This window comes from Leuciscus leuciscus (assembly GCF_965113295.1).
Source record: "Leuciscus leuciscus genome assembly, chromosome: 23".
Classification (NCBI taxonomy): Eukaryota; Metazoa; Chordata; class Actinopteri; order Cypriniformes; family Leuciscidae; genus Leuciscus; species Leuciscus leuciscus.
Genome location: NC_138747.1, coordinates 31,909,533 through 31,923,044, shown reverse-complemented (window position 1 = coordinate 31,923,044; position 13,512 = coordinate 31,909,533). Strand labels below are relative to the sequence as shown.

General features: G+C 38.8%; 1 long non-coding RNA gene across 2 annotated transcripts; it reads left to right on the top strand.

Annotated features, from left to right (window-relative positions):
• The first annotated feature begins 9,920 nt into the window (after positions 1-9,920).
• Positions 9,921-11,186, top strand: LOC309488232. 2 transcript variants are annotated; one of them, XR_014202068.1, is made up of 3 exons: positions 9,921-10,025; positions 10,494-10,641; positions 10,860-11,186. It is a non-coding gene; the product is annotated as an uncharacterized lncRNA (long non-coding RNA). The 2 variants fall into 2 exon arrangements; XR_014202069.1 differs by having other exon boundaries at positions 9,963-10,013; positions 10,474-10,641.
• The last annotated feature ends 2,326 nt before the right edge of the window (positions 11,187-13,512 follow it).

Genomic DNA, 13,512 nt, shown 5'->3' with positions numbered 1-13,512 from the left:
CAGAGAACATCAGTTGGACCCAGTTAACTGCCCAGTGGCTTCAGTACTGGAGTTCCTCCAGAATCGTTTCTCTGACGGGCTCTCCCCGTCCACGCTTAAGGTCTATGTGGCGGCTATATCAGCCTTCCACACGCCTTTAGGGGTGGGCACGCTGGGGACACACCCACTCATAATTCGTTTCCTTCGTGGAGCCAGGAGGATGAGGCCTGCTATCCAGCCTAGGGTCCCCACGTGGGACCTGGCAGTGGTCCTCGAAGGTTTATCCCTGGCACCCTTCGAACCCCTGGATAAGGTGTCTGAGAAATTTTTATCCTTTAAGGTAGCCTTCCTGCTCGCTATTACTTCCCTGAAACGAGTTGGCGACCTGCAGGCGCTATCTGTGGCTCCCTCTTGCCTCGAGTTCTCTCCTGGCAGAGTGAGAGCCATTCTCCACCCTAGACCTGGCTACGTGCCTAAGGTGCCCACAAATGTGGCACGGTCTATAATCCTTCCGGCCTTTCATCCTCCACCGCATGTGTCGGCTGATCAAGCTAAGTTACACTTGTTATGCCCGGTCCGAGCTCTTGAGGCCTATGTACATAGGACCTCGGGCTGGAGGAAGTCGGACCAGCTGTTTGTGTGTTTTGGGTTATCCAAGAAGGGCTCCCCGGTCTCCAAGCAGACTATTAGCAAGTGGATAGTAGAGGCTATTTCTTCAGCTTACGAGGTGCGCAATCTGCCTTCACCTCTCCTGATAAAAGCTCACTCAACCAGAGGAGTGGCATCCTCTAGAGCCTTGCTAGCAGGGGTTTCTCTTCAAGAGGTCTGTGATGCCGCTGGCTGGGCCTCCCCACACACCTTCATCAAACATTACAGTCTGGATCTGTCCTCTACACCAGGTTCACAAGTTCTCATGTCTTGAGTGTGCCAGATTGCTTCACACCAGGGCAGGGTCTCTCAGTGTGGCGGCGTGGGTATTCGTTCCCCAAAGTATCGAGTATCGATGCAGCGGGAGTTCCCTTTACGAAAGGGAACGTCTCGGGTTACGTATGTAACCCTCGTTCCCTGAGTAGGGAACGAGACGCTGCATCTCTCGGCCACACTTTTCGTGCTCCTGAGAACGACTTGCTTCGACCCTTTAAAAGCTGATACGGCTATGTTCCGTTGCCCTTTTATAGCTTCCGGATCACCGTCACATGCAACGTCACGAGTGACGAGCACCAATCAAGATTGGAATAGTTCCATTACAGACTTCAGACGCGTCATGCCGAGGGCATTCCCCAAAGTATCGAGTATCGATGCAGCGTCTCGTTCCCTACTCAGGGAACGAGGGTTACATACGTAACCCGAGACGTTTTTTGATCCGCGACCAGAGCGATCCCTCACTGTCACCTATTTGCCTTGCTGCGCAGGCACTAATTCAGCCGGAACCGCATCATGTAAAGAGTTCACTATGCTAGGCGCATCCAAAATAGTATCTAAAGCTCTAGCACTCTTACTATCCTCAATTAAAGTTTGGATGCGTGTCTCTAGTTCTGAAATCTTCTCCGTCAGCCTAACTGTCTCCTTGCATTTATCACATATAAATCCTATATTGCCAACAGAGAATGCTTTGCTAAACATGTGACATGAAGTGCAGGTGACAATAACAGGACAAGACATTACTCACCGTGTTTGTTGAGTGATTCTTACTCACCTGGGCTTTTTATGAACTCAAAGGCACAGGCACGCGCGAAAAAAAAAAAAAAAAAAAATCTGAGTGCACAGATTTAGCGTGTTAACAGGCTAGCGAATTACTAGCGTGTTGTGCTAATAATAACGGAAGCTAGCGATGTCAGGTTAATCTGAGATGTTGGGTAAGCTGTATTTAGTAGTATAAACAACTAGAAATGATAGTAAATGATGGTTCAAAACAGAAAGAAATACGAGGCTAAGACGGAGCTTACAGCACCGAAGCAAACAAACTCACAGCAGGCAGCGAGGCAGACAGGAGCCAGCGATCAGCGATCAATCCGGGGGAAAGATGAGGAACTGGCGAACAATCTAGTCACAGATTTTTTAAATCACTATGAAATCTAGTTTTAAATATACTTCTTTTGAAGTGTTGGTGCTTAATGTAAAAATATATAATGTAAATAACAAATCACGTTTGAGATTTGTGCTGGCTACTGTATACAGGCCACCAGGGCACCATAAAGATTTTATCAAAGAATTTGCTGACTTTCTATCAGAGTTAGTACTGGCTGCAGATAAAGTACTAATTGTTGGTGATTTTAATATACATATAGATAATGAAAAAGATGCATTGGGATTGGCATTTAAAGACATTCTGAAATCTATTGGAGTTAGACAACACGTGTCAGGACCTACTCATTGTCGTAATCATACTCTAGATCTAATATTATCACACGGAATAAATGTTGATGCCGTTGAAATTCTGCAGCAGAGCGATGACATCTCAGATCATTATCTAGTCTCGTGTAAATTACATTTAGCCAAGGCTGCAAAGCAGACTCCGTGTTATAAATATGTTAGACCTATCACTTCTGCCACTAAAGATTGCTTTATCAATAATCTTCCTAATCAGTTTCATCATCTCTGCATCCCAGATAGCTTAGAAGAACTCGATGTTGCAACAGAAACTTTTAACTCTCTCTTTTTCAGCACTTTAGACACAGTTGCTCCGTTGCACTTAAAGAAGATTAAAGAAAATAGTCCAACGCCGTGGTACAGCGAGCACACTCAGGCACTTGGAGCGCAACTGGAAGAAAACAAAACTAGAGGTATTTCGCATTTCATGGAAAGAGAGTTCGATTGCATACAGAGAGGCCTTAAAAGCTGCTGGATCTGCTTATTTCTCAACCCTATTAGAAGAAAATAAACAAAACCCTAGGTATTTATTTGAAACAGTGGCTAAACTAACGAAAAAGAAAGCTTCAAGCTCAGACATTTCCAAGCAACACAGCAGTAATGACTTTATGAACTTCTTCACTTATAAGATTGATAATATCAGGGACAAAATTATAACTATGCAACCGTCTACTACAGTATCGCATGAGGGAGTGCATTGTAGTCTCCCTAAGGAAAAATTTGATTCATTTATTGCTATAGGAGAGGAAGTATTCGCTAAACTCATTAAATCATCTAAACCGACAACATGTATGTTAGACCCTATACCGACTAAGCTAAGCTCCTTTCACACAGCGATTCCGGAAAATACACGGATAAAGTGACCCGGGATTTGACCCGGGTTCGTTTGATTTTGGTTCATTCACACTGCCAGTGATTTTCCGGAATGAGAGTTCACACAGAACCCGTAAAAATTCCGTAAACACACGTGACATCGATGGGACTTGTAATGTCTCAGCAGCGTCTTAAGTTTGCTTATGAGCTGCGATTTCTTTCTCGAGAAACCACGCTTGTGCATTTTTTTTCTCTGATTCGATCATAAACTTGCGCATTACGTAACATTTCACAGCTGGCTTGATCCCGGCTTCAGCGTCATCACTACGACACGACATTATTACGGCTTTTGTTCACACAGCGCGCATTCAAGGACTGAACACGGCAATGTACTGATTGGCTTCATCACTGTCTCCTCTCCACCAATAAGCTGGTGTGTGGTGGGCGTTCTGGCGCAATATGGCTGCCGTCGCATCATCCAGGTGGATGCTGCACATTGGTGGTGGTTGAGGAGATTCCCCCTTTCATGTAAAGCGCTTTGAGTACCTAGAAAAGCGCTATATAAATGTAACGAATTATTATTATTATTATTATTATTATTATTAATGTTACTAGGTCCCCAATCCGGCATCGCATCGATCCCGGGTCGTGTTTGATTTCACACAGAAGGCGTTCTGGCAATTTCCCGGCAATTTGCCGGGATCATCGCGCTGTGTGAAAGGGGCTCTACTGAAAGAGATGCTTCCAGAGGTCATAGATCCTCTTCTTACTATCATCAATTCATCTTTATCTCTAGGATACGTACCAAAAACCTTTAAGCTGGCTATGATTGAACCGCTTGTTAAAAAAACACAACTTGATACTACAGAATTAGTCAATTACAGGCCGATCTCGAATCTACCCTTTCTGTCAAAGATACTAGAAAAGGCAGTATCTTCACAACTATGTTCCTTTTTAGAAAGAAATGATATCTGCGAGGATTTTCAGTCAGGATTTAGACCGTACCATAGTACCGAGACAGCTCTCATTAGAGTCACAAATGATTTGCTCTTATCATCCGATCGTGGTTGTATCTCTCTATTGGTGTTACTCGATCTTAGTGCTGCATTTGACACTATTGACCACAACATTCTTTTAAATAGACTCGAAAATTATGCTGGCATTAGTGGAATTGCATTAGCATGGTTTAAATCATACTTATCTGACCGTTATCAGTTTGTAGCAGTAAATGAAGAGATGTCTTATCGATCACAAGTTCAGTATGGCGTACCACAAGGCTCAGTACTAGGACCGTTTCTGTTCACTCTGTACATGCTACCATTAGGAGATATCATTAGGAAACATGGAATTAGCTTTCACTGTTATGCCGATTATACTCAGCTCTATATTTCTTCACAATCTAACGAAACCTACCAATTCACAAAATTAACGGAATGCATAGCTGATATAATAAACTGGATGACTAGTAATATCCTACTACTTAACTCTGAAAAAAACAGAGATTCTAATTATTGGACAAAAAACTTCCACACGTAATAACCTAGAATACTGTCTAACACTTGATGGCTGCTCTGTTAAGTCTTTGTCGTCGGTTAGGAACCTGGGATTGCTCTTTGATACCAATCCTTCATTTAAAAGTCACGCATCTAGTATCTGTAAAACCGCATTTTTCCATCTTAAAAAAAATATCTAAATTACGTCATATGCTCTCAAGGACAAATGCGGGACAATTAGTTAATGCGTTCATGACATCAAGGCTAGATTATTGTAATCCTATTATGGGTGGATGCCCTGCACGGTTAATAAACAAACTACAGCTGGTTCAAAACGCAGCAGCTCGAGTTCTTACCAGAACCAGGAAGTATGACCATATTAGCCCAGTTCTGTCAACACTGCATTGGCTCCCTATTAAATATCGTACACATTTTAAAATATTGCTGATTACTTACAAAGCACTAAATGGTTTAGCACCACAACACTTAAGTGAGCTCTTAACGCATTATAGTCCTTAACGTCTATTGCGATCTCAAAATTCCGGCCAGTTAATAATACCTAGAATATCAAAATCGACTGCTGGCGGTGGATCCTTTTCCTATTAAGCATCAAAACTTTGGAACAGCCTTCCTACCATTGTCCGGGAAGCAGACACACTCTGTCAGTTCAAAGCTAGATTAAAGACACATCTCTCTCCCTATGGAGGATCCCTTTACCACTCTACAGATAAAGCGTTGTCGGGATAATTTTGGTTTCGCATATCTACCCGAAGTGATACAATTCTGTATCAAAATGTTAAGGCCAGACAAGTAGTTTAAGGCTTGGTTTGTAGGGAATTACAAACTTGCGCACATATATTCAAATGCGCATAACTATAGAATTAATTCTTGATGCGCACGTGAGCGCCATCAGCGTTTCTCACAGGTTCGCGTTTAAAGTCTGTGTAGAGAGAACGATGTCGTCTCAGCGGCCTCTAATTTATTAACTAATGATCCTTGCGACGGAAGTGAATCAATCAAAACTAACTTTAGCTGGAAAATATCTTTATTAACAATTACCTCAGAGTTTGACTGTTTTGCCATTGCTGGAGATTTTAACATCCACATAGATAATGCAGAAACCAATATGGCAAAAGAAATCAAAACTGTTTTAAAAACTTTTGATCTGACACAGCATGTACATGGACCCACACACAATCGCGGACACTCTAGATTTACTTATCAGTAAGGGTCTTAACATTTCATCGATTGTTATTAAGGATGTAGCACTGTCTGATCATTTCTGTATTTTCTTTGATATATTGATCTCTCCTGCCATTGAAGCTAGATCTGTGTCTGTCAAGAAGAGATGCTTAAATGAGAACACTAGTGTACTATTTATGAAGGCTATATCCTTAACACCAAGCATATCTGCTGACTCTGTTGATTTTCTCCTTGATTCTTTTAACTCAAAAGTTAAAAGTGCAATTGATGATATTGCTCCTGTGAAAGTCAGGAAGAAGAGTGGCAGACAAAAAGCACCTTGGAGAAACTCAACAGCAGTGCAAAATATGAAAAGACAATGCAGAAAAGCAGAGCGCATGTGGCGGAAGACAAAACTTGTAGTCCATTATAACATCTACAAAGACAGCCTTCATGCTTTCAATATAGAACTAGGCAAAGCTAGACAGACTTTCTTCTCAAATATTATAAACTGCAATTTAAACAACACACGCACTCTTTTTGCTACTGTAGAGAGACTGACAAACCCCCCAAGCCAGATTCCCAGTGAAATGCTCTCAAACAGCAAGTGCAGTGAGTTTGCTTCTTTCTTCTCTGACAAAATCAATAATATCAGAAAGGTGATCAGCACATCCTTGAGTTGTGCTGGGGTCAGACAGATCAGACCACCTGAGAAAGTAGTAACGTTGTCTGATTTCAAAGAAATTGATGGCAAAATTTTGGAAGAAACCGTACAGCACCTTAAAACATCAACATGCGCTCTTGACACACTTCCCACATCTTTTTTCAAAAGTGTGTTAAACAGTTTAGAAGCAGATCTTCTAGAAGTGGTAAATGCCTCACTTCTCTCTGGGAGTTTTCCAAACTCCCTGAAAACTGCAGTTGTCAAGCCCCTCCTGAAAAAGAACAATCTGGATAAGACCATATTAAGCAACTATAGACCAATCTCGAATCTTCCTTTCATAGGCAAGATAATTGAAAAAGTTGTCTTCAACCAGCTGAACAAATTCTTATGCTCGAATGGATACTTTGACAATTTTCAATCTGGTTTCCGACAGCATCACAGCACAGAGACAGCGCTCATAAAGATAATAAACGATATTCGCTTAAATACTGATTCAGGCAAATTATCAGTGCTGGTACTACTCGACCTCAGTGCTGCATTTGACACTGTCGATCATAACATACTTCTTGACAGGCTGAAAAACTGGGTGGGGCTTTCTGGGATAGTCCTAAAATGGTTCAAGTCATACTTAGATGGGAGAGGTTATTATGTGAGTATAGGAGATCATAAGTCTGAGTGGACATCCATGACATGCGGAGTCCCTCAAGGCTCAATTCTTGCGCCACTCCTGTTCAACCTGTATATGCTCCCAATGAGCCAAATAATGAGAAAGAACCAAATTGCTTACCACAGCTATGCAGACGACACACAGCTGTACTTAGCCCTATCGCCTAACGATTACAGCCCCATTGACTCCCTGTGCCAATGCATTGATGAAGTCAACAGTTGGATGTACCAAAACTTTCTTCAGTTAAACAAAGACAAAACTGAAGTCATTACATTTGGAAACAAAGATGAAGTTCTCAAGGTGAACGCATACCTTCTCTCTAGGGGTCAAACAACTAAAAATCAAGTCAGGAATCTTGGTGTGACACTAGAGTCAGACCTTAGTTTCAGTAGTCATGTCAAAGCAATAACTAAATCAGCATACTATCATCTCAAAAATATTGCAAGAATTAGATGCTTTGTTTCCAGACAAGACTTAGAGAAACTTGTGCATGCTTTCATCACCAGCAGGGTGGATTATTGTAATGGACTCCTCACTGGCCTTCCCAAAAAGACCATAAGACAGTTGCAGCTCATACAGAACGCTGCCGCCAGGATTCTGAGCAGAACCAGGAAATATGAACATATCACACCAGTCCTCAGGTCTTTACACTGGCTCCCAGTTAGATTTAGGATTGATTTTAAGGTATTATTACTGGTATATAAATCATTCAATGGCCTAGGACCTCAATACATTGCAGATATGCTCACTGAATATAAACCCAACAGATCACTCAGATCATTAGGATCATATCAGCTAGAAATACCAAGGGTTCACTCTAAGCATGGTGAGTCTGCTTTTAGCTATTATGCCAGCCGCAGCTGGAACCAGCTTCCAGAAGAGATCAGATGTGCTCCTACAGTAGTCACATTCAAATCCAGACTCAAAACACTTCTGTTTAGCTATGCATTTACTGAATGAGCACTGTGCCGCTGTTCGTCCGACTGTTTGTTTTGCTTTCAAAAGCAGGGCATTTATGCCCACTCAGAAGGTGTAAAAGAAAGTGATAATGTGAAAGTGACGTGTATTAATGTGGGTTTGAAAGTAGTTAAATGACGATATTAAAGTTTTCGTCTGAGAGAGAATGTGAACGCAGTGCTAAAGAAAGTGAAAAGAACGTGCGAGTAAATGAGGGAGAAAAGAAAGTTAAAGGAAAGTTGATAGATGGAAGTCGTAAGAAGATTGAAGGTTAAAAGAAGGTTGAAAGATTTAAGTCTTAAGGGAATCCTTTTGAAGGAAAGATCTATAATAATATTCTTTTTTTTATAAGTACTGTATTTTATTTTTCTAAACTGTTTTAATTATTCTTAATTATTTTAGTATTTTTATTTCTTCTATGTAAAGCACTTTGAATTGCCATTGTGTATGAAATGTGCTATATAAATAAACTTGCCTTGCCTTGCCTTGCCTTGCCTTGCCTTTATTCAAGAACCGCTATAAAGCCAAAACAATCTCTGTTACCTTAAATTATCCGTTTGTTACTGTAAAGCCGCTTTGAAACAATCTACATTGTTAAAAGCGCTATATAAAGATAAAGATAAAGATGAAGATGACTTGACTTGACTTGGCTTATTATTGGCCATTTTCATTCAACCCCTAGCCACACGGGTCGAGGCCTGGCGAGCCATCCCCAAGTACCGAACTGGGTTATTAACACAATAAGCCAGGTTACTCGCTCCATGGGTAACCGGTCCCCCTTCACTAGGCGCCCAGTTGTCATCTCTCAACCGGGCCACGGCCTGTCAAGCCAGCCCCAAAGAGAATATGTGATGAGATAGTCAGTAGATTGTGTTCACTCAATGGCTGGCTGTTGAGGTGGTGTCCGCAAAATAATATAGAATTCATAGACAATTGGAAAAGTTTTTGGGGCAGACCTGACCTGTTGAAAAGAGATGGTATTCATCCCTCCTGGGATGGTGCTGCTCTTCTCTCTAGTAATTTGTCTCATAGTCTTAGAGCTCAAACATGACGATCTGGTGATCAGGTCAGGAAGCAGACAGACTGGCTAAACCGACTGTCTGCTAGCTGTCTCACGTCACCAAGGTCAGATAAATCACATCACATAGAGCCTCTTTTACCTAGATATCATCATATAGAGACTGTGTCTGTTCACCGAATTTGGAAATCCAAAAAACATCCAAACCCATCTAAGGTTAAAAATGTAATTGATGTTCAACAAATAAAAAACAGCTATAATACAGATGAGCAAATGTTAAAGCTTGGGTTGCTGAATATTCGATCACTTACTCCAAAAGCACTCATTGTTAATGATATGACTTCAGATAATAACCTAGATGTGCTGTGTTTGACAGAAACCTGGCTAAAACTAAACGATTACATTACTTTAAATGAGACCGCCCCGCAAGATTACAGTTATAAACATGAACCTCGTCTGAAAGGCAAAGGGGGAGGTGTTGCTGTAATTTATAGTAATATTTTCGAAATCACTATGAAATCTAGTTTTAAATATACTTCTTTTGAAGTGTTGGTGCTTAATGTAAATAAAAAGCATAATTACTTTTACTTCATCGTTAAATGTTGATTTGTAAATAATCCAGTTTCAGTTTATATAGATCTGATTGCCTGACACTGAGCCGCCACAGCTACTCTATTTTCCTTATCCATTTAAAACAAAAATATATTATATATCATCACATTTTATTCATAAATTGTTTTATTTACAAAAGGTACGTTTTTTTTACTCATTATGTAGTTTTAGTCAGGGGCAGGATTCGTCACTAGACTATGAAAATGGCACAGTCAGAGCTTACCATCTTAAAGCAACAGGCAGTGATGAGGAGCTAAAGTAGAAAAATGGGTAAATACACACAAACACATTTACATTAGGGCTGTCAAAAGATTAATCACGATTAATCACATCCAAAATAAAAGTTTGTGTTTAAATAATATATGTGTGTGTACTGTGTATAATTAAATTTGTATATATAAATACACACACATGCTTGTATATATTTAAGAAAAATGTGTAATTTATATATAAAAAAATTATATTTATATATAATATAAATTATATATAAATATATACAGTATATGTATGCAAATATTTCTTAAATATATACATGCATGTGTGTGCATTTATATATACAAAATAATTATACACAGTACACACACATATATTATGTAAACACAAACTTTTATTTTGGATGCGATTAATCGCGATTAATCTTTTGACAGCCCTAATTTACATATAAAGACCCTCTGATGTCACTGTGTCTTCTGTACAGTTCTGTCTCAGAAGATTACAGACTAATCATGTGTTCTACAGGAAATGGAATCAAGTGAAGATTCACAAGAGGAGCTCCAGTACTCTCACTTGAAGGCCTGGGTCCAAAAAAATATTCAACAGGGTCACAGACGGTCTCTATCAAAAGAGCTTCTCCAAGTTTAAGGACCCCGTTAAACAGGTGGAAGTGGTAATAATGCACAAATATTAAAAATAATTTAAATCTTGAAATAATCTGTATTTGTTGTTGATATGTTGTTGTTTTTTAAATGAAAATGAGCTACAGTAAAGATTTAAAGTTGGCACACAGCAATGTGTGATAAAATGCAACACAAGCTGATGTTTTTTTTCACAACTGCTTTAATCAATTACTTTTTTTGTTTGTTGTTGTTGTAATTTTCCCTCCAGGTTCAGGACTTTTTTCGGCTTGCGAGAGTCCAACAGTCTGACAAAGCCGAGACGAACCCACAACAAGATTAAGAGCTGGATGGTGATGGTGGCCTAGTTTTGGGGAATTTTGAAACATTAAATAATACATTTAAAGTAAATTAGCTTAGTCAGGTTTGAGAAATCCTTGCTCCATTTGGAACTTTATCCCTTCCCATATGCTTTCTAACTTTGGTAATATACATTTTCTTCTTAATTGTAATTATAACATTGACAAAATACCAGTAAAATGATCAGAATTTCATCGCCGGGCCTTTTTATCTTCATCTAACTTTTCACCACATAAGTATTATATATTGAATAATAAGGATATATTATATAAAAAAAATCATTGTTTTTGAAATATTGGTTTGAAAATGGCATTATATTGGTGGATCAGTTATTTAATTTAAATGGTTTTCTTTTCACTTACAGTGAGTTTTTTGGCACATTATAAGATTCCTGTAACACCAGGGGACTATGCAAAAGTTTTTGATGCAATATCTCCTGAAATCTGTATGCTATTTAGACATCAGAAAAGACTTGCCATTCAGCAATGATCCCCACTATAGTAAGTTCTAATGTAGGTAATATTAGTTTTTCCCCTTAACTCACAAAACAGATCCATAAGAGCATTAATTCAAAGAAACAGTGTGTCTTTGCATTATATACTCATACAATATTGTGTGGAAAAAGGTTTGGCTTATACCTAAAGAGTGCATTTTTATCCCTCAAAGGTACATATTAGTACCTAAATGGTACATATTAGAACCCTTTTGAAGGGTACTGTCCCAGTGACAGCTTTTGTACCTATTTTTCTGAGAGTGTATATTTAATAACAAAAAAAGCTAAGGAGGTATCATTCAAAATTATACATAGAATTTACTCAGTTAAACATACTTTGTGAAATTTAAAAGAGATATTGAATTTAATTGCACTTTTTGCGACAGTTGCCCTGAAACTGTGGTTGATTTATTTCGGCACTGCTCATTTGTACGAATATTCTGGCTAAATGTTTGTGATTTTATCACAAAGAACATTGGCCAATTTGTGTTGTTTTGGAAACATCTATTATTTGGTCTTTTGGAGAACAATAGAGACAAGCAGGTTTATACTGTATAGGCCTAATACATTTTATTATTTTAATGGCAAAATTCATGTTCACAAATATAAATTTTCTTGAAAAAAAAAAAACCTTTTTTACATAATTTAAGAAAGAAATAGAGCGTTATATTGACTCAATTTGATTTTCTATGAAAAAGCAGTTCAAACTTTGAAAATGTGTAAATGTTTCAATGTCTTTATGTATATCTGCATTAATCCCCCCAGTGTGCAGCTCTGTTACTTTTGTTGTATTTTGTTAAATACTGTACTATTTGTAACATGCGCTTCTTTTTTTGTTAAGAAAAAAAGAAAAGAAAAGATTTATTTCATACTGATCTTCTTTATCTTCAACAGGGTAAAAACTCTTAAACGTCGACGTAGCTGAAATGTTTGTAAGGAATGGTCGATTTTCTTTAGTGTAATTCAGTACATTTCGGTTTCAGGCCTATTGGTCAGCGCGGTGAGTTACATTCAAGATATTTTAGGCATGAAGAAATGTTTTCATGTCTTAAAATATCTTGAATGTAACTCGACACCCTTGCCTCATTTAGTATATGCAGTTCTATGATATGCAAATGAGCCCCGCCTCCACTCACTCACTCAGCTCAGAGATCCACTGGTTGACGATCACACGTTGATCTGATTGGTTACAAGGTAGTTTGTGACGTCAGAAACACCAGCGATTTCAAAGCGTGTGTTTGAGACTGTCTTTGGTTCACTGCAGTTTTAAGGAAAAAATGCTCAGCAATGGTGTCGACTTATGAACTTACACATGGTTTGTCTTAAAGCATATTAAACACACCACAAATGAAAAATAATTCAGAGGATATGGGGTGGAGAGTGATATATAGTAGTTAGTATAAAAGTTCCTAAAAAACTATTTCCATTACATTTATGAAGGTTTTTTTTGTTTCTTTTAACAACACAAATCGAGCACCGGTTTGGATTGATTGGGACGGCATGAAGTGGATGGTGACATCATCAACAGCACAAACGAAAGGCAGGATTATTTCATAATACACAAACCCATTACATCTGTGGAACCCGAAAGCTTGACCTCTGACCCACTTTCTGTACAATCTGAATTTTAGAATATTAAATTTGGTGTGAATTTCTTCATCATGAAAAACTTTATCATTTAAAAACATAAGGGATATTTACAGTCTAAATTCAGAAAAAAAATAATAATCCACTGTTTGAAAACATATCTATTCAAATAGATAAATATCACATGTCCAGGATTCAAGAGTCAAAAAAAATTAAATTCAAGACTATAAAAGGCCACATGTGTAACGTTTGAGGCAGGAACGAAGCGGAGAGAGAATCCACATGCAAGCACTACTTTAATGAAACAAACAGGAAATCCAGGGCAAACAACAGAACAAGGAACAGCAAACAGCGACCGACAACCAACAACTGAAGCACAGAGGTTTAAATACACAGGCAAACAAGCTAAACAAGAAAACAAGGGGTGGGGCTAATTAGAAACACCTGGAGAGACTAATAAACAAGAAAAACTACAAAGGACTAC